Raw genomic sequence first — 22,357 nt, forward strand, 5'->3', positions numbered from 1 at the left:
ACCTCACTGTGGCCTTCCAGGACCTGAAGGGAGCTGACAAGAAAGATGGAGAAAGATAATTTACAAGGGCTACAGGACAAGAGAAGTGGCTTCAAACGAAGAGATTGTCAGTTTAGATTATATGATAGAAAACACCTTTCCCTGTGAGGCTGGGGATGCCCTGGATGGGATTTGGAGCAACCTGGTCTAGTGGAATGTGTCCCTGCCCATAACAGAGGGGTGGAACTAGATCATATTTAAGGTCCCTTCCAACCTGAACCATTCTATATATATTGTATATATAAAAATCTGGGACATGGTTATGTTGTTGTACAGAACACTTCAATACCCACTGTCAGTGAGAACACTGCTTAGGTATCATGAAAATCTGATTTTTCAAAGTGATTCCACTGCGGTGACATTAGGCACCTGCTTCTAGAATATTTGTAGTTCAGGTGCCTTAGGCTGGCTTAGAGAACTAATGAATGAAATCCTTCAGCATGAAGTACCACAGAATTATCTCTGCCACACGGTGAGCAGAGCATATTTTACACTGCACCATGGATTCCCTTTCATATCCCAGGACAGCCTCCATGAAATCACTCTGACACAGGTATTAACATCAAAAGATGACAGAGATGTGGTGAAGTAAACATCTCTCAGAACGTCACACAGCTTGAAAATATAAAAAATGTTTGCCTGCCAGTGGTGCCCAGAGCTGTGTCACTGTTGTCTGGAAAAAGGCAGCAAGTGACTCATCCACATTTAGGACCTGATGTCTGAAGCATATTACAAAACAGACACGCTAGGCTTGAAAACTAGATTTTAAAACCTTGACAGAGGGTCAGAAATACTAAGCTGGCCTTCACACCAAATAGAGCAGCCCTAAGTCTCTGTCACTCCCACTCCTCAACTCCCTTGTTCCTTCATTATGGGAGAGAGGACTTCTGGGAAGCAGGAATCCTGAAGAGATAATCCCATTTTTGCTGCCAGGTGGGAAATGTTATTATCCGGGCACACCACGGCGACAGGCACAAAAATGGGTGTTGAGCACACCTACGGGGCGGTGTTAGGTGAAGAGTGACCATATCACCAAGGTGCCATCCCAGCAGGAGTCACACCTGAACCTGAACCAAATGTGGGAGCCTGAAGGGGTCCCTGGGAGCTCAGCAGTGGGTGGTGCATCAGTGCCAGGGTGTTACATGTGATTTCAGGCTTCAGCACGGAGATGGGGTAGCATTAGAGCTGGCCCTGGCAGCTCTGTTCCAGCTCCTTTGGCAATATTTTATGGACACCTCGAGTGTCTTGGCACCACTTGAGCTGCACTGAGGAGAATTAGAAAATCCTTGCCCAATAATTACAGGAATGGCGCTGCACAAGGCTGACAAGATGCAGTAATTGTTAACACACATCAATCACAGCCATCCTAGACTTTTAATCCTGCAATAGTTTTCCTGTTAGATAAATCCTTCTGCTTTTCTGTGGCTCAAATTCTACTTAGTGCAGACTCAGTGGGAGCAATGTGTGTCGTTCTGGGGGAAGCTAGAATGAAAATATCCTAACGAAGCCCACAATGTGTCTTAGCCGTCATCTAGGGAGGCATGAATCACTCCCTACCATGAAGAACTTCCTTCTGTAGGTGTTTAAAGAATCCTGCCTGAAGTCTCTCAGGTGTGGAGTGATGTGCTGAGCAATTACAAATCAAATCAACTCTGTGCAGTAGGACTTAAGGCCTTCCACACATTTCCACTTCTACCCCCAAATTATCTACACTGTTAAAGCCTTTACTGACTGGTGTCCAACTTCCTCATCATCATCTGTGATACAAACAGCCTCAGACTCAGTGAGGACCCAGGATCTTGTCCCGTGGGCTGGCACAAGAGGCTCAGGACCTGTCTAGAGCAGCTTTTTCACCCTGGCTCTTCCCGGATGCTCTGAGCCCCAGCTGTGAGCAGTTTCATCTGGCACCGGGGCCACATGGGGACAGGATAAGGGGCTTAACTTTGCTGAACTTGCTCTCACCTTTCACCTTCAGTGTAGAAGTTTTCTGAAGTGTATGCTAGATAAGAGACAAGCCTAAAATAATGAAAATTCAAGCCTAAAATCTGCTTGTCTTCTTACATGCTTAAAAGGGGATTATGCAACACTTAGGTACTGACATTTGAGGAAATGATCCACAAAGCTCCTGATGGGTGTTTACACAATAAAGAGGATCTTCCAAACCCCAAGGGTGTGTAAATTGTGTTTGTCCAGCTACTTGCAGACTCAGAAAGTACTTTGTACAAATATGAGCAGCCACCAAGCATCACAAAAGCTACCTTAATCTTTCCAAAGCCATGTGTAACAATCTCCTGTTAATCTACTTTAGTGCAGTCACAATATAAATACAATCCTGAAGATGAGCTACATCCTACCCTGAAGGGTGGCTGCACTGAAAATGGCAGGCACAAGTATCTCCTGCTGTTCTCAAGAAAGAAAAAGGTGAAACCAGTTTTATTTTATCCTCAGGCTCCCTTCACAGGCACAAGAGTAGGTCTCAGCTGGCCACATCGAGTCAGATTCTGTCCAGCAGCATGAGCGAAGAGATATTTATTAGCTAGAAAGTGATAAAAGGGTTTTGTGACTGAATTCTTTCACAATATTAGAAGGTACCAGAGATTCAAAGTGTGACAGGTCAGTCCAGGTCACTAAATGCACTTACTTTCAGTCATAGGGAGTGGCTGGTCTGCTCACAGAGCTCGCTAATGGCCCCCTGGGTCAAGCAGCCTTTCACAAATGCACAGCCCATATCATCCTTAAAGCTGTCAAATACGCTGTTGGGCTCATGGCAGGAGCTGCTGACCTGTGAATTATATTGACACATTTTTTTAGTATCTAAGACAAAAATTAAAAATCATATAATGCATCTTAGCTTTGGCCCTTATTGTGCTCTGCTGGGCTCCTCTGTGAACCTGTCAGGCCACGTAGGTCCTTTCATTAATATGCACACAGGCTCCTGCAAAGCAGCCTGGAAGTAACAGGATGTTGCAGTGCTATAATGCCAAAGCCTTCACAGCCTGATCAATATTGATGGTGCAGTTAGTTCTGCGTTGATTAACTTCCAAAGCCAAACCCCTATAGCAAGTGAGTTCTGTGGTGAAGCACTGCTGCCACTGTGGCTGCCAGAACTCTGCAGCTGTGTGAGATAATAAATAGGTCACAGGCAAGCTGCAGGTGTGTGTGTGCAGCCCAGATGTTACACCGTGGAATGAGCACTTACAGGAGGGCTGCACACCCCTCAGGGTGATTTATGTTATGCAAAGTCTTGTTCTTCCCCTGCACAGAGGTTTGTACTAAAATCTCTGAAACCCCAGGGGCATTTATCCCTGACCTCAGTGTGTAAGGACATGTGTACACTGCACCATAAATGTTTATATTGCTGGCTGTAGGTGCCAGTGGGCTTTGGGCTGCTGGTACCTGCTCTCTGTAAAGGCAAAGGGCTGGCTCCAAAATCCATACGTGCAGCTAATCAATGATGGCATTATTGTGGCAAATGGGATAGATGACCTGATGCTTACTCACCCAGAGGGCAAATAATGGTTTGGTTCATCACATCCTGAAAGATCCCAAGTTTCTTCCTGTGTGTGCAGTTGGGTGAGGTCATTTCCTCTGCTCTGGTAAGTTAGCTCAACCACGAGTCCTGTGGCCTTTTTTAAATGCATAGGGGAAACTGCATCTTCCTGTGGTTTCTATGTATTTCCTTCTCCTCCCCTGCTCCAGCTCCCCTAAAGGGCAGAACTGGGCATATTCAGCAAGACTGGACTTCTGCCCATGTCTAGACACACATTTAAAATTAAAATCTGTCCAAACACTTCCTGTCTAAGCCCATCATGTCAGCTTCTCTTCTGCTCTCTTACCCACTCACCAACCCGGAGTTCTGTTCCAGAAAACTCATTAAAATGCTTTGAAATGCCATGCCCCTCCTTTCTGGCAACAGATGGCTCATGGATTTTTAGCTGTTTGTAAATTTGAGTGGCCAATGGCTGACACAAAACAAAAAGTCAAATATCCCCAAACTCCACTAACCAGTGTCCCAATCCTTCCCTAGCAACACTTCCACATCCAGGACAATCCCAGCTGACATGCTCAGCATAAGCTCCCGTGGATTCATTCAGTGACTGGTCCAAAGCCCACCCGTGGCTGTTACGGATATGATTCCTCTAGTCAGACACATGACCTACATTCTTGATCATATAAGATAATGCCTTTGGATGTTGTAAAGTAGATGTGTCTCAGTTGCCCTCCACCTTCCAAACCAGTTGTGCTTAGTCTGTGTGATCGACCTAAGTGTCTCATTTCTGATAGTATGTGCCATCTGCATGTTTTTCCTTAAATAATTTTGTATCTTCCTATACATTATTCCTTTAGCAACATTTGGTGAAGAAGAAATCCCCTGAGGAGGTACAGAAGATCCCAAAAATTCACACTGGTCATGTTCTATCTGTTGTAAGATATTTTGTAGCCAGAATCTTTCAATGACCTTTGTGGGTGCCATCCAACTCAGGATATTCAATGAATCTTTGATTACAGCTTTATTATGTATCATCACTGTTGTGGAAAACTAAGGCACAGAAATTGATTGGGTTTTTTGTTAACACACTTTTCTACATAAATCAGGACAATGAGTAATTAAAAATTGTACTGCACTTACTTGACCAGATCCATTTTTCATAAAAGTGTTGTTTTGCTTTTTACTGTTTACTTACCATGCCTGGATTATCTTTTTTATTCCTGACTGTCTTGGTTTGGGAAGACAGGTATCTGCCAGGTAAAATTACAATCAGAGGCTTTTAGGCAAAGATTTGGGAAATAGGAATAGCAGTTCTTTACTAGTATGTAATACAAAGCAAACAAACACAAACCTCCCCCCCCCCCCCCCCCCCCAACAACTACAGCGTTAATAACAAACGACAACAGTACCAAGAACCTTGAGGGCTTTGTTTCACAAAACCCAGGGCAGTTTGGTTTCGCTGTCCCTGCAGGATCCTCGGAGCACCAAGCTGGAACAGTGGAAAAGTCCCGGGCTGGTCGCTGGGATGGCAGGGTGTCCCGGCAGGCAGGGGCAGGATGTCCCGGCAGGGCAGGGGGTGCAGGGTCACGCTGCAGCAAGAGGAGCAGCGCCGAAGACGCCGATGGCGAGGCAGGGCCTGGACCAGCTCCCGCGGGTGGCAGGGAACACTCAGGATTCAGGCCGAACCGGTGACAGTACATTTCCCAGGACTGGATCCCTTTGGCCACAGTGAAACTCTTCCCGCCAGCAACAGCCGTTCTCTCCCTCCCCCGAACGCCGGAAAAAGAAAAGCCCCAGCTGCCTCAAGCTTTGTCTTTTACCTGCGTTATCTCCCCCTTCCACCTTTGTCCACCTCTTTGTTTCGGTTAAGTACTCTCAAGTATCCAACACTTGGTCTCCTTGGTAACTTGTGGGGAAAAAAATTCTTTAGTGAAAGAAGGAACAAACCTAACCCACAACACTGACACAAATTTCAGGCTCTTTGCCCATTAATTCAGCAAAGTGGCTCAGTCTCTTTCACAGGTCTCTCTCCAGAGTTCCAAAAGGTTTTAAAAATACTCAGTCACTGAAGGGACCAGAGCCAATTCTTGTATTGTACTTGAACGAAGATAAAGAATCACAGAACAGAATCACAGAATGGTTTGGGTTGGAGGGACCTTAAAGATCATCCAGTTGCAAATCCCTGACATGGGCAGGGACACCTTCCCCTATCCCAGGTTGCTCCAAGCCCCATCCAGCCTGGCCTTGGACATTTCCAGGGATCCAGGGGCAGCCACAGCTTCTCTGGGCAACCTGTTCTAGGTCCTCGCCACCCTCACAGGGAAGAATTTCTTCCACATATCTAACCTAAACCTCCTCACTTTCAGTGTGAACCCACTATTTCTTGTCAGGTCCTGATGAAGAGTACCTCTCAGGATTCTTTGTAGGCCCCTTCTGACACTGGATGGCTGCTGTAGGGTTTCCATGCATCCTTCTCTTCTCCAGGCCGAGCAGCCCTAACATTCTCAGCCTGTCATCACACCAAAGGTCTATTTTATACTTAACAAAGAAGAACAGCCATTTTAGATTAAGCCTATGGGCCAATACTTTGATAAAATAACAATCACTACTGAAAATCCATGCACAGCACATTAGAAACCTGTCCAGAAATGTTCTCATTTCTTGCAGTCATTTTTGGCAGATACTTATCTAGCAATTTCTCATTCCCTTCAATGTTCCCACAGCTTCTCAGGGCCTGCTTCTTATCTCACAAAAGTTACCTTTTTATTAACAGTGGGGTGTACTGAAACTTGGACTCTGATGAAATCTTTTACTTGGGCCACAGTGACGTGTAGTAATCAAAATAATGTCACTGCCAACTGCAATTTAGTGTAGGATAGGGAAATGTCACAAATCTAATTGTCAAGACCATGTACATGCTGCAGCAAACAGCCCTAAAACCTACTTTCAAGCAGCTCATTCCAGAGTTCCCTGGTGCAAAAGACTAGAAATTTTGCACTGGTTTCTTTTTCAATTGCTCACATAATAAGTACAGTTCTTCTGAACTGTTTCCTATAATATGAAATTCCATACATGACACAATTTCTCTTTTTGTTCTCTAGAGCCCTGATTGTCCTATTCTCAGAAAATAGTCTCAAAGAAAGTGTCAAAAATTATTAGAAAAGAATTGGAGCTTTTGGCACATGAAAAAATGTAAAGGAGCTTTTCTGTAAAAGTGAAAGAGTAAAAAGCATTGATTTTTGAACTGTGAATGTTTCATTTCACCATTTTCAGCTCTTTGAGATGTGGCAGTTCACATTTCTCTGGCTGACTGGCACCTTAGGACAACCCCTTCAAAATGGAGACACACTGTCAAGTTCGTCTTCCGTGTGACAAGGACAAGCAGGAAATAACAGAAATAAAGCAGGAATTTGATCATGCAGTGGGCAAATGGCACAAGGTCTTTCATCAACCTCTAGTTTTTAACAGTAATGAAATGTAGCTTGCCACAATAAAAGCTGGGGGCAAGTTTGTCTTTGCTGGCATGTTTTGGGAAAAGTGGATTATTACATACACTTCTTTTTTCTGTCAGTATGAGACATTTTCTGCTGCAGTTGCATAGCTGGGCTTCTTCCTCAAATACATCCAACAAGGTCACTGTGACAGCTCTTTTCCCCTGCTAACATAAGATTATCATGACTTACTGTGAATATGAGTAAGAAAAAGCTCATGTAGACTCAAGGCATTAGCTATGATTCCTTTTCCACCCGAGCAATGTTAACAACAAAATGTTTGTTCTTTGGATATGCCTGCTTGAGCAGTGACCACACCAGATCCCACAAGAAGTGGTTTTACTGCTGTTAGAGAAATTGTCCAGAACTGGTGAATTTTGGCAGCTGTCTGCTGAAGAAGTCCAGAAGACTGAGTGGGGCCTGATGAAACCATGTCCTTACAACTGGAAAAGTATTTAGAGTTTCCTTGTTGCACTGGAGGAGAGGCTCTCTTACTTGTTAGGAAAACTGGTCTTTTCTGTTCTTTATGCTTTTTTATTCTAATTCACTTTTCCCCAGTATTGACTCAGAGAACTGTTATCAATAAAGGACCAGCTCTCTGATGCAGAAAAAAGTCAAGTAGTATTTGGTGTTAGTTATGATCCTTATTATGCAAAATTTATTTCCTTCAAGAAATCTGTTGTTTTCTTTCCCTGTGAAAATTTCTAGGAAGGAATTTTTAAGATGGGACTTCACATAACTGAATGTTGGTCTAAGTGCTGGCTTTTGAGCCCTTTTTTTCCTGAACAGCACCAGGTAAGAAAATCTTAGCTGTTTTTGAAGACTCATTCTGAAAGAAAATCCCTTGTTTTCAAATATGTGAAATGTTATGCATGTTTTCTTAGTCCCCAGTGTTGCAAACTGTCATAAACAGTTTTACTCCAAATCACAAGTATGGAATTATGCTGTTGAAGTCTTAGCAGACTTTCCAGATGAGGCTCTTTATTCTTTTCTTTAACAGTCTTGTTTAATCTCTGCTGAACTTTTTATGCTCCTTTTTAATGTAAACATAGAAGTCTCACTGAAAAACAAGGTGAGTAAGAGCCACGAATTCAAACAGAGAAGCTTGAAGAATGAAGGTCTTTAAATTGTAAATAAGGCTACAGTTTATTCATTAGTATAATGAGTACTTGTATTTTTGGACAAGGCACTTCAGACTGATAACTCTTTCTAGAGAAGATGAGGATCTCAAAATATTCTGTAGCCAGATTGGAAACCTGTTGCATCCCTGGAAGTAGGAACTCCATAGGCAGGATATTATTAATACCACTTTGTTTGGGATTTGTACATGAAGACATTCATATTGCACAACTATCAAACAGTGGATAAGCATTTTTGTACCTGGTGTCCCAGTAAAAGTAATAATAGCAGTGCCAGGAACAGGTCACAGGCTTTATGTGAATTGTGCCAGACTGCAATCCTTCCTACAAGAACCTCGTGTCAACTTCAACTGGGATCTTCTGCTAAATACACAATTTAAACATAGGATAGTAGTGAAGGCCTTGAAAAATTTGAAGTAGAGCCCCCAGCAACAAACTGATCGTTGCTGATCAGACACCAGTGACTAAACACACCCTGAAGAGCTGGGAAAGGGCTGCTGTTGCTGTGAGGTGGTGGGGGGGGCAGCAAGTGCAGCAGCTTATCAAGAGATTAAAAAAGAAACAAATGCACATGAATGCTAGCACCAACCAAGAAACAAGTCACAGGCCAAGACACATTTAGTAGCCTGGGGAAGTAACACCCCCAGCATGCTGCAGTGAGCAAGTGAATGGCTTAAAACTGTCTAGAAAATGAAACACTTATAAAAGGAGAAAACATTGAATTTGTAGGTTGCAAAGAAAGGGGGAATTATTTTCAAAACTGATCACCTTCACCTCATGGACTAAGTTCATCAAGAACTGAACCTTTTGGCCCTGCCTGTATGACACCCTCTCCAAGGCAGCGACCACTAACAGACAAATTAGAATAAGGTTGTAAAATAACCTATGTGACTCTGTTGTGATGGTTGTTAAGAGTAACTACCAACAGACATTAACTGTGTGTACTGTTAATATCTAACAAGCCAAGTGGACTTGATTTTTGGAGTTTAAAGCTGCCTTTGTTTATCTGCCCTCTAAATGTTCCTATGGCAGCAGTCTCCTTTTCTCTAATTAGTGCAGTTGTAGTCAGTTAAAACATGGTAAGGGATTGACTCAGGGATTTTATTCTCATTAGAGAAGGAATAAAATATCTAATATTTAATGTTATACCTAGTGTTTATGTATTTCATGTTACATAGGAGAAATGGAAAGTGTGTGGGCAAGATTTACAAAGTCTAGTCAGACTCATCTCACCTACTCTGAGAAGTCTGCATCACAGATATCTGCATCTGATCTAATCTTTAAGTCGCATTTCATATCCATTGGAGGGAAATAAATTCTCCTGAAATTCTAGTCATTTGTCCTATCTCTGAGGGAGATGAGGTGACCCTTGAAAGGCCTATTTCTGTCTCTTTGTCAAGAGAGCCCAGACAATGAGCTCCAAGGTGACAGTCTGCACCACGAACATCTCCATTTTGACAGGGGAATCTCACCCTTTGGCTATTAGGGATGTCTGCTCCTGGAAGCTTGTCTAGCCAGAGGTTCCTCTTTTCACAGGGCAAAGCTACAAAAATATTGATTTAGACAGAGCAAGAAAGCCCAGCAAAATTACTTTTTGTTGTTTCTAATCTTCTTCAAGCAGTTCAGTTTTTGGAGTCAAGTAGATATTGATTAGTCATTAATAAGTCCTGAGTGAATAAGTTAAATGAGCTGTGGTATTTTTTTTCCCCTGGTTAAATAGTTCCCAGTCTCCCTTCTCCCTAAGCCTTGCCACACCCTGCTCTGTTCCCCAGTTTGAATGCCATCAGATTATTGTTGGAGTGTGGGAGGAATGCAGGTTTCTAGGTTGATGAAAGTATTACCAGCTTAACATCAGGCAAATCAAGTGAGATTGATTTTTAGAATTTAAAGCTTCTCTTGTTTCTTTGGCTTCCTAATTCTCAAACTGGAAATATTCTGGGGAGCAAGGGATGATGACAACACAATTTATACAGAGTAAAGGAAGAGGATGACCAGTGGAATGAAATCCAGCCTCTTCTAGAGGTGACTGTCTCATAATGTAGGACATTTAGGCACAGAAAGAGGCAGAGCAGGAGAATTGGTTGTGAGGATTCAGGGAACAATGGAAAAGGCAGAAATGGGGCAGTGTGACTCCTGAGTCTGAGATGACTGAAAAGCAATTCCTGACTAAACAGGCTGGACCTCAAGAGATGCAGACATAGACAAGTGTAGTGGAGAAGACCTGTAATAGTTCTGATCCCTAGAGCAGGTCCTTGTGCTACTCCTTCCCCAGGACCTTTTGAGGATCTGCTGTGAGCCCAACACCACCCTACACTCTTCTAAGCTGCTGCACCCAAGGCTTTATGCCACAGAAGATGATTTGGGAAGCACTGGTGAAAAGACCACTACAACTGGCCACAAAATACACAAAAGACAAAAACACACTGAAAGTAAAAATATTTGCCACCTACTTCAAGCCTGTTGAAAGAAGATAATACAGAAACACAGGAGTGTACCTGTGATGGTGGCTGCTCTGGGGAGCTTAGCTCAGAGCACGTGTGCTTGCATTGGCACTAAAATAGCTCCCAGACAGAGGAAGAAATAAATTTAAAGTGACAGCTGCTCGAATTCAAGGTCTGGTGAAGACTCTAGGGATGTATTCTTCTACAGACTGCAGACAGATTAAAGGCATGGAACCAAAACAAGCGGTTTGCACCGGCTGCATGTTGCTGACTCAATGGAAAAAGAAGTTGTATCCCCTTTGTCTGTATTCCAGCACCACCACCATCTCCCTAACCTGTAGGACAAATTAAGAACATGGTTCAAGGTGCCTTCGTCGGCTTTGAATCTTAATTATGGTACGCATGACATGAAGGTACAGGTAGTAAAAGACAAAACTTACTGTAGAACATTTTCTGCCCTCTTCTCTTTTCTTCTCTGTCATCAGGCTTTGGATTCCCAGAGCAATTCCAGCTCCTGGAGCAGAGTGGCCCAGTCTGCCTTTCCCAGGGCTCCTGAGGCAGATCCACTGTGGCCTGTGCGGATCTTGGCATGTTCTTCTGCTCTTATCATGCAAATACACTGGAACGTGGCTCTGTTATTTTGTGAGAGTGAAGAGACCACATCCCAACCTGTCCTACTCTTATTCCTGAGATTCTTCTGGTTTTCTCTGTATTAATAAGTTTTAAATACCAGGTGAAAGTGGAAAACTTTGGGTTGGAACCAAGTGCTTGTTCCTCAATATAAAGAAACTGGCAGTTGGCTACCTGGGTAGTCTAGCATTAAAAAAGCAATCCTTTCCCACCTAGGCCCAGAGGGAAGGACAAAATTGTTAAAGGATTTTCCTCAGTTTGGGGGTTTTTTTGGAGGTTTTTTGTTGCTGGTTGTTGCTGCTTTGTAGTTTTTGTTGTTGGGGGTTTTTTTGTTTTGTTTTGGTTTTTTTTTTTTTTCTGTTGTTGTTTCAGGTTTTTTTACAGTAGTATGGTAAAAGCATTTTTATTTCCTTTGCTCCTTCTGGAAATCTGAGACCTTTGAAAGCACCTGATGGGGTAAACTTCTCACAAGCTTAAAACAATGGAGATAGATAAAATTCTGAGCTCCTCAGTCATTAACTCCTGCAGCAATTTAACTGGCTTGTGTTTGGGCCAGCCTGTTGTTCCAGAATATTTTATGCACCTTTGGTTCAGGTTGCTTCACTTCATAATTCTTGGGATTTGGGTTTTGTTGGGTTTTTATTCCTGATAGGTCTGTTTTATGATAAGTAGCTTAAGTCTGCATTAACAATATTTTCTTGCATCTCTATCTTAGTGTAATAAAAATTGGTGGATGTTATTTCTTGCCTATTATCTCCCAGCTTTTGTGTTTTGGTTGCTGGATCATGTGTTCATTCGAGGTACAGGTCTCTCATCTTGCAGTGTGCATCACTGCTTGCCTGATAAAATAATGCACAGAAGTGAGAACGAGGGTTTTGAAAGGAGTTCAAGCAATTATTGATCCTTCAGAAAGAAAACATGCAATATATTTTGAAATTCTCACAACTCTGATTTGTTTCCTGGCATGAAACAATACAAGTCCCAGAAACAGATAAGTGAAAGATGATGAAAATTTAAAAATGCAAAGTCATGATCACACCTCAGTATAACTATATTGTTTATCTGCTTATTTAAATTTAATTTACTCAAAGCACTTACCTTGGCCCACTGGACAGTTTTTTTATGTTTTTAAATGTAAAATTCCAGCAAACTTTCTGTCCTTGAAAATACCTTATTCTTCTGCAAACCTAAAGCTCCTAAGCTCACTGTAATTAAACCCACTAACATTATGTGTTGAGAGGCTAATATTGTCTTGTCATATCTAGGAAGGAGGTGAGTTCAACATGAAGGTCACCAAAAGAAAATACCAGGCTAATGGGTTTCTGCCATTTGAAAAGGCTGTTGTTTGTCAAAGCAGCTCAGGAACTAGGAATTCACTCAGTGTCACATGGGGAGAAAGAGGATTTCCAAGGAAAAAATTAAAAGTAAGCTTTATAAATAAAAAGCAATATATTGAAATTTTCAAATGGAAAAACGTTGCACTTCAAAATACAGGTATGCTGTGCTCTGTGGGTATTATTCGACAAAAGAATTTTGGAAGTTAGTGAAGTCCAGTGTCAAACATCCTGTAGCAACCTGCTGACAGTCACAGGCTGCTCTAGCAGGATCTGTCCGGTAATAATTTACTTTTGTATTCTGTTCTGGTTCATAATAAAATGTTGTCATCAAATAGTGCTACTAATGAACCTGTCAGCATGTGTGTAAATAACAAATTACATTGGAGATGGTTGGAGCAAATCCTGACATAATTTAGCAAGCACTTCAGCAAGGCTCTCAGAGGAATTCCTGCTAACTCTGCAATGAAAATGCTGATCAGTGTGAGGTCAGAGGCACACCCTGGTCCAGTAGCATAACATAGAGAATATGTGTAGATGCAATGTTAAATGACAGTGAAGATGCAAGAGATGACCAAACGTTTTTCTACCTCACTTGAAACTTTAAATCCATGCAGATCCTATCCCTGACACACCAGTCAAAACTGTTCTTAAGGGATGTTACTAACTCTCCAGTTAGCCTCTTCCAGAGCTTAAGTATCCTTAGAGTGGCAAGTGTTTCTGGGGTGTAATGTAAATCCTCTTTGCTGCAAATTAAACAGATTACTTCTTGCCCTCCTCCAGAGGACACGGAGAACAACTGATCACTGTTTTTGTTGCAATAACCTTTGATAAACTGGAAGACTCATCTCACCTTTCCCCAGCCTCCTTATCTGTCATCTAAACAAACCTTCAGGACTGTTATTTTGGGGAAAAAAAACCCTTATCTTTCTTGCTCTCTGTTGGATATTCTTTATGTTCTTTCTTCTTTAAATGTGGTACTCACAGCAGGAACCAAGCTCTTGCTAGTAGCAAGTAGAGCAGAATAATTACCTCCCTTGTCTTACACACAGCACTTCCGATAATATACACCAGAATGAGATTTTCTGGTTTTTTGAAAGTGTCATCTTATGGCCTGTGAACCGCTGTAACCCCAGATATTTTCTGCAGTACTGCTCACTCATTTAATTCCTCATTTTGCTCTATTTGTTCTGCCCTTCCTGACTGTACCTTTTTGAATATGTCATTATGAAATTTTGTCTTATTTCAAACTGTCCCTCCCAAATTGACAAGGTTCTTTTGAATTTCAGAAATCTTCCCTATTTCCATGTCCTAGTTTGGCATCAGCCAAGATTTTGTGTGCATGGCAGTAGCATATAAGATGCTAGTAAAATAATTTTGTAGAGTTGGATGCATGAGAGATCTCTGTAGGAGTATGCATGAAATATCATCCCAGATTGACAGAAACCGTAGTTTAAACACTGGATTTGGGTTTTTTTGGATATTTTTCAGAGCAAAATGTTTATCAGCATTGTGGTGATTTAATCCACACCATTTCCAGGATATAACCAGGTTGCTTCTTGAAATCTATCTGCAAATTCAAGTACATAAAAAAATTAAGTTTCTGTTTAAGGAGAGAAGGAAGAAGTCAGAGTTGGAGGAAAAGGTCATTAAAAGAACTGTTAACCTAGATGGTCAACAAAAGAGAAGGAAAGAAAGTTTACTGGAGAAAAGGAAGATGAGGCCAGGCACAAGGATTTACAAAGGCTTTCTTCTAGAAGAGGAATATTAGCAGATATACTGTAGGTTGAGGAGTAAGCATGAAATGAGACACAGTTTTCTTTATTCAGGACCGGACCAGATTTGAAGAACAAAATTAATTTAGAAAGCAGACAGATCATATAATCAAAAGACAAATTCTTGCAGAATTGCTAAACATCATGAGCTAAAGCAGAAGAGTGTTTGGGATGTAGACACCAAGTCTTGCTTGTGGAAATAACGCCCTTTTGGATGGAAGGAGAAGGGAGAAAAGAGGCCAGTGACCTGAATGATAGGGCAGGAGGGGGTCCTAAGAGGAAATTGAAAATGTGCATGGCAGGTAAACCACCAGATGAAGGGAAAGAGCAGTAATAGATGAGAAGTACTTGTTTATCTTCTCCAAAAATAGATGTTGCTCCACTATAGCAAACATGGGAACTGAGATGGATTATGCACAGTGCAAGCTTAACTCTCATAGGGTTTTTCAATGCTGTCTTGCTAAACCTTGGAGATTTTAAGGAGTTTAACCCTTGAAGAAGCTGTATTGGATTTACCACTTTGTCAAGAGCGCAAACAGCATCGTTGCCAGCAGAGGTATTTAAAGTTGTATGTTAATTTTAAAGAATCAAAAACTTACTGGGTAACCACTTCTCATGATGCAAGCCCCTCCTTTGTGTGCCATCTTTCTGTGTCAGAGCAGTCTGGGATTTCCCTATACATTTCCTGTCACTTAAACTCTGTGCAATCCAGGGTGACAGCACAGTGGGGTGAGCCAAGCCCACTGGTGCCCGTGTAATTGGATGCCCCTGTGCACAATAAGCACCTTTTGCTGCACAGTTCCCAGTGTCTGTCATGTGTGAATCATTCTGTTCTGCTCATGCTTCCTTCGCTCTGCGTCGCTTTGTTGCTCAAGGGCGTTTTGTTCTTACTTAAAGAAAGCTACAACCTCCTTCCTTTTGATGCTTCGCTGGAGTTAAGTTGTGTTTAAGACCTGAAAGGGTTGAATCTTAATTTCCACTCACTGAAGTCTTACCTTTACATTGTCCTTGTCTACATCCTGGGGCACCAGTCAGCACAAACTCAGTCTCTGTGCATATGTGTGTAGCTGTGAAAAAGGTAGGTGCTCTTCAGACACACACACAAGGGCACACAAGGTTCTTTAAGTAGAGGGAAATAAGGAAGTGGTTATGTAAATGTTACAAGGGGCCAACTGAGACATCAAGACATTTTGGACAACTGGGAAGTTTCCCCTGATATTATTCTGGGCAATGGCTATGGTACAGAGCACTGTGGTGGGGTATCAAGTAAATGAGATTTGAGGAAAAAGAGAGATTTATCAAGGAGAGATGGTGTGGCCAGAGTCCAAAATGCAGGTTTTTGCAGCCTTTTGGCTCCATGTTGAATGTCACAATGCAGATGCTGTGAAGAGCAGTAGTGGAGGGGACCCAGAAACATCCAGGTTTTAAGGAGCTGTGTAGTTCTGAGTGGAGAATGAGTGGTACAGCTTTGAGATGGGGCAGTGCTGACTCTTGGCATCCCTAACAACAAGCCTGAGGTAGGTCCCTGGGTGATAGATACTTGGCCTGGCTTGACAAAACTATTCCAGAGTCCATGCCCCAGGGAGTTGTGAGAAGAACAAATGCTAGTGAGATCCTGTGGGGAGCAGTTTTATACAGTTTTCACAGTGCTCATAGATGTTGATGTACCAGCAGAACAGAGAGGTACTAAAATGTCCACATTCAAGATGAAGCTTTCCTTAGAGATTAAGCCTGCAGAAAAATAAGAATAATAATTAATAAGAAAAATAATTTTAACATCTAGTTGCTTTATACTCACAGCCTATGTGCAATATATCTCCTTCTATTTGTGGTACAGAATTGACTCACAACACAGTGGCATGCCAGCATTCCTCCTCGGACTTTCTCCCTCCATTTGCAAATTACTCCCAAAAAGAGAATTTATACATCTTCTTCCCTGAGGAATAATACTGACACAGGGTTTCAGAAGCTGCACTTCCACTTTGTGCAGGTTATACCTTCAGTCCTGGGGGCAGTGTTGCATGCCACAGCAGAGGAGATATCTGAAGTTATTAGAGACCTATAAAACTATTAGCTGGAGTGCAAAGATGGTGGAGGGCCTACAGGGCAAGCCAGAGGAGCTGCAGCTCAGGACACTTGGCTTGTTCAGCTGGAGGAGAGGAGGCTGAAGTCAGACCTCACCAGGCTCTGCAGCTTTCTTATGAGGGGCAGCTCCCATCTCTGCTCTTGGTGACCAGGGACAGGACCCAAGGGAATGGCTGGAGCTGTGTCAGGAGGGGATTAGCTTGGATATTAGGAAAAGATTCTTTCCCCACAGAGTGGTCAGGCACTGAACAGGCTCCCCAGGGAATGGGCAGAGCCCCGAGGCTGAGAGAGCTCCAGGAATGTTGGACAATGCTCTCAGGCACAGAGCCAGGAGCTGGACTTCAATGATCCCCTTTCAATGTGTCCCTTCCAACTCAGGGGATTCCACGATGCAGGGATGTGATGCAGCTTTCACACATGTATCCTGCAAAGGGTGGATCTAAATGCCACACCAGAGTGTGGGTTAGAAAATGTATTACAATGTGTATGAAAACACAGCACCCAACTTTCCAGACATTACTTAATTTAGATATGTTATTACATTTTATTGGTAAGAAGCTATCTTTTTTTTTTTTTTTTTTGTCTATGAAATAACCACAATATCAGTCTGACAGTGATAAATGTGTTGCTTTCTTCCTGCCAAACTGAGAGTTCTGAGAGTCTGCAAACTGAATGTTATTACAGAGAATCAATATGTGTGGCCCCAGTTCTGATCTTCAAAACAGATAACTGTCAAAGCCTGCATTTAATTTCCTTCCAAATATTAGGCTATTTTAGAGTGGTCTTTGTAACAGATTACATTGCTGTAAACATTACCAGGTAAAATAAATGAGTCATTCTTTAACTTTACCATTCTTTGTTATTTTTGTGATATTATCTACAGTGACTGCCTTCAACCCTAAACTTCTATCCAGAAACATTGTGGACTTGCACAAATAACTTCAGCTTTAGCCAAGTACAATTTCAGGGCCAAAATCACCAAACTTTTCATTCTTAGCCAAGCAGGGATCTTAGGAGCATTCTCTAATTTTTTTTTTCAACAAGCAGTGGCTTGGAGCTCCTCTAAAATTACCTCTCTAGGTCCAGAGAGGCTGTGGATTCCTCATCCCTAGGAGTATTCAAGACCAGATTGGAAGAGTCTCTGAGTAACCTGATCTAGTGGAAGGTGTCCCATGGTCCCTTCCAAACCAAAGCATTCTGTGATATTTGCTGACAAAGCAACAGAGTGGGACACAAGCAAGCCAGGAAGTTTCTGGAGTGCCTTAATGGTAACTTCCTGATACAGGGGATTGAGAAATCAAGGGGAGGAAGTTCTTTGCTGGACTTGATGCTTAGAGACAGGAAAGACTGGTCTGGAGTGTGAAGGCTGGGTCAGCCTTGGATTTAGGGATCAGGGAATGGAGGGAAGGATTTTGGGAGGAGGGAACTGGGCAGAAAGCAGCCTCTGAACCCCAGAGTAGCCTCTCAGGTTTCAGCAGAGTGGGTTTTGGCCTGTTCAGGAACTGTTGAAATAAGAACCACATAAAAGATGGTTCTGGAGAGGAGATCTGGAGTTTTCAAAGTTTTACCTTCTCAAGCTCCAGAATGCATAGAAAATCAGATGAGAGTGGCAGAAAGCCTGCATGGTGGACCAAAAATCTCCTGGCTCAACTCTAATATCAAAAAGAAGCATACAGAAGGTGAAAGACGGGACAAGTGACCCCACAGGAACATAGAGAAGCTGTTCAACATGTATGCAAGTGTAGGACAAGGAAGCCAAAGCTCAACTGGACTTGAATCTAATGAAGGGTGGGAAAAGCAATGTATGCTGGCAGCAAGAGGAAGGCGAATAAATGGAGGCCTCACTGCTGAATGACATGAGGGAGGTGGTGACAAAGAACAAGGTGGTAAGAAGGAGCATCTACAGAACCAGAGCTCACTAGATTCATCTCAGTCCTTGGGAGGGTGCAGAGCAGATAACCCTGTAAGCCATTTCGAGCCATATGAAGGACAAGAAAGTGATCGCAAATAGAAAGCATGATTGCATGAAGGGGAAATCATGTTTGATCAGCCTGATGTCTTTCTACATTCATGACTAGATCACTGGATGAGGGAAGAACGGTGGATTTTGTTTACCCTGACTTGAGTAAGGCTTTCAGTGCTTAGTCCTTTAACGCTCCAACAGACAAATAATGGATTATGGCCTAGATAAGTGGATACTGAAGTGACCTGAGAACCAGGTAAACTGCCAGACTTAAAGGATTGTGACTAGAGGTAGGAAGTTCTGCTGGAGACCAGTTAGCTTTAGAAGGAGATGCTCAGAATGCTGGTAGGGCTTGCCTTAGAGAAGAGAAGAATCAAGGGGAAATTAAAAATCAATCAAATAGCTGGGAGGGTAGTAAAGAGGGAGTAAAGCAAACAGTCAGGTTGTCCAACAGGACAATAGGCAGGAATGGAAATGTACTAAATTCAGGTCTAAACATAAGGGAAAAGCTTTCATGCACTAATGGAAGTTGACCATGGGTCTCCGTTCCTGGATATATTCAAAACTCAATTGCCTGAAAACCTATGCAACCTGCTTTAGCTTACCCAGAATTTGGTGGGTGGAGGGAGTGGGTGTGATGTGGTGACAATCTGCAGAGGGTCCATTCTAACCTCGATAATTCTTTGGCTCTCTGAATTACAGCAAAACCGGTTCTTAATAAAGGTGCTTGACAGTGATCTGCTAGGACAAAAAGACAAGACTGGAATCCAAGAAAGAATTCATCACATTTAGATAATATACAATTTATACATTTTTAGGTAGAAGATGGGAATTCATGTTTTGCTGGAAGTGGTGTATTATGCCTCTATGGTTAGTTGACCAAAAGATTATTAGGAGTAGGCTGATACATGTAATTTGATGAAGCTGAATGAATTAAAGTGTGGCCTACACTGTATCTTTTTAGTTCATGTGTTTGGTTTCAAAGTCAGCTCTTCCCTCTTGCAAGCTTTTCATGCTGTATATACCCTAATCATTAACTTTCTAATTTAACAGTGTGCAGTACAGTGTCAAATTGGTTTTATGTCCACAGCTTCCCTCTGTGATATGTTACCACTGTGAAAAATTCTGTCAGATTTGATAGGAATAATCTCCCATGTGTGAATCCCACTGAGTCAAACTCTCCTTAATTAAATCATAACAGTCCAGCTGGCCTGCTCCATCTCGCCTTAATGGTGTCCTCTGTTACCCTTTCTCCATTTTTTCAGTCTTGTATTTTCCCTAGTACAAAAGACAGGTATTACACATGAATCTTTCTAAACACGTCCTTGCTTCCAGAAGTGTGCTGAATCCGTATGCTAATATTGGCCCATTTTTTGGTACTTGCCTCAGGATGCTGCAAAGGAGGTTTTCTCGTTTTGCACACTTGCTTAATCTGCAAATGCTCTAATTTTTTCTTTTATTATCTTCTTTTTTTCCTTTCTTTTTAAGTACCAGATCTGGCAAGATTCCAGTTCCCTTCAGCAAGTTTTGTTTTCTAAAATAATAACAGCTGTTCCTGGGAAAAGTGGCTTGTTTTAACGGTTCCATTTTTTCAGTAATTCCCATGGGAGTTCTTGTTCCTCACATGGCTGAAATGCTGTTGCCAGTTATGCTGATATCGTGATTACTTCTGAGCAGTCACGGGCCATGTGCTCTTTGTCAAAACCTTATGCAACCTGATTAAAAACAAACTCGTTCAAAACTATTTTGGGCTTGCTGGTGATAAAAACAAGGTGGGCACTTAAACTTCCTTTGCATTATGATGATCCTTTCACTAGACACACATATACAAGGCACAACCATAAGGCAGAGATAAAATTTCCTAATTTTTATTCATGCCTTTTCTTCTCTTTGCACAGCTGGATAAATTTAAGCCTAGATTTTTATATTAAGTATGCTTATTTCTTTCAGTAATTGCAGCAATTCCTCTTAAATTTTAGGTGCTTCCCTGTAAATTTTTAATTTTCCTAATTTAAAAATTAGCTGGAGAAAGGGTATTAGAAGACAAATGATCAAGTGGGTCAGGAAGATTGATTGTTTTCTTTCACGGTCTCTATTTCACTACAGAATATTCACCAAAAAAATGCTATAATCAATTTTAGAATGTGCTTTTATATGCAGATTGTGTTTGGACTTGCAGGGATCTATATGTAAATAAACCCCAACAGTTCCTTAGCTTTCAGTTTACATTTTCCTCTAAATCACTCCGTGCACATGCTTAGTTTTGTGCCCCTGTGCTTCTGCTTACTTCAGTGTTGGCACACTTTTGATTTTTAGACTTATATCTCACTTTCTCATCTCTTTCTCCCTAAGCTGTACATTTTAAACCTTCTTGCCTCACATTTAATTTCCTTCAAGACTCTCATCAGTTGATAATATTTCTTTGGTCTGGTTTAGTTTATGAACATGTTGCATTTGGCTCTCCTGTGTGATGTGGCCATCCGGATATTATAGAAACAGAGAGAATACAAATCAGTTGGAATTACACATGGACCTAGGAACTGGAGTTAATTAAAAATATAACAAAAGCTTCATGACTGCTGTTTAGAAAATAGGAAGTTTTCTGGAAAATCATTGTACCCAAGTACAGAGATGCAGGGGTGTATTTTTACTCCTTGTATTTTTAATTTAGAGTAGATGGCTTAAAGAAACACCCAAACAAAGCAGCAAGCAGTGATGTAAAAAAATACCAAAGCACACAAGTGGCTTGCAGAGTACATTGCCTTTTACCTTAGATTACACCAGCTAAAACCATGGTGACAGCCCAGAGGAGATGCTGCTTTTCAGGGTATTTCAGAGATAAGCCGATCATATAATTATGTTATTATCTTATGTAATGTTAATGTATTATTTCAGAGATAACCAAAAATGCTTCTCAAAAATCAGTATTTACAGAGCTGGTGCAATAAATAATTGTGTTGCCTTAACTAAAAATAACAATTATATTAATTTTATATTACACTGAAAAGTGGCTTAATAATTTGCATTTCCTTTGGACTAAAAGAAACAATAGTTATTTGCAGAGGTAGTTATGTTATGGTAGAAGAATTTACCCAAAAATCACATTCTGGAGCTCCTGCCTTATAGACCTAGGTAGGTACAAACACAGAATTTGGACAAACAGCTGAAATTCCAAGTAGTAACTAAGGACAGTTGAAGTATGTTTATCTTTAGTGAGATATTTCCCCCATTCTGAGTTATCAGAGTGCCTTTTAGCTCAATAAAGGTGACTTCAAAAGCTTAATGGAAGGCAGTGTTTCCTGAGGGATGCTGGTTTTGCCTCACATTCTCCCTGTGAACCACTCTGGGCGTTTCTCAAACAGGACATCTGCCTCAGACATTCTCTTTTCCAGCTTCCTATCCAAAGGTCTTCTACCTTCATTGCCTGCTCTTTCACACCTTCTGGAACATTTCAGCTGCAAATATAATTAAGTTATTAGATTCTGTCAGGCCTGCTGGAACAGTGAAGCAGTCACTGTGTTGTACTCCTGCCTTTCCAGAAACAGAGGAATTTTTACAGTAGAGGGTTTGGAAGATGGGTTCTTCCAGGCTGTAAATGCAGGATTTAAGAATCCCTTGTTTACTGTCTGAACACAGATCAAGCATGTTCCTAAAATAAGCAAGAAGTACGTTTTGTCTCATCAGGAAACACCATTTCTGGTTAAAGTCAGACTCTTTGCACTGTTTGATGTACAGGTGCCAGAGGAAGATAATATGTAACACATCCCATCGATTTTCATCTTCTTAAAGATCATAATTTCAGAATATACAGTGGCAGAGAGGCAAAGAGTTGGGTACAGCCAACATCTGGCACTGCAGATGCATCTTCATTAACACTTCAGTTCATATTTGTGATACTGAAAACACAGAGCAGAACTGGCTCTAGAGATCTCAAAGGAGAAAATAAATAGCAGAACCAATACACTGAAGA

The sequence above is a fragment of the Chamaea fasciata genome, unplaced genomic scaffold (assembly GCF_029207755.1).
Source record: "Chamaea fasciata isolate MVZ Bird 193981 ecotype frontalis unplaced genomic scaffold, bChaFas1.0.hap1 SCAF_15, whole genome shotgun sequence".
Lineage (NCBI taxonomy): Eukaryota > Metazoa > Chordata > Aves > Passeriformes > Sylviidae > Chamaea > Chamaea fasciata.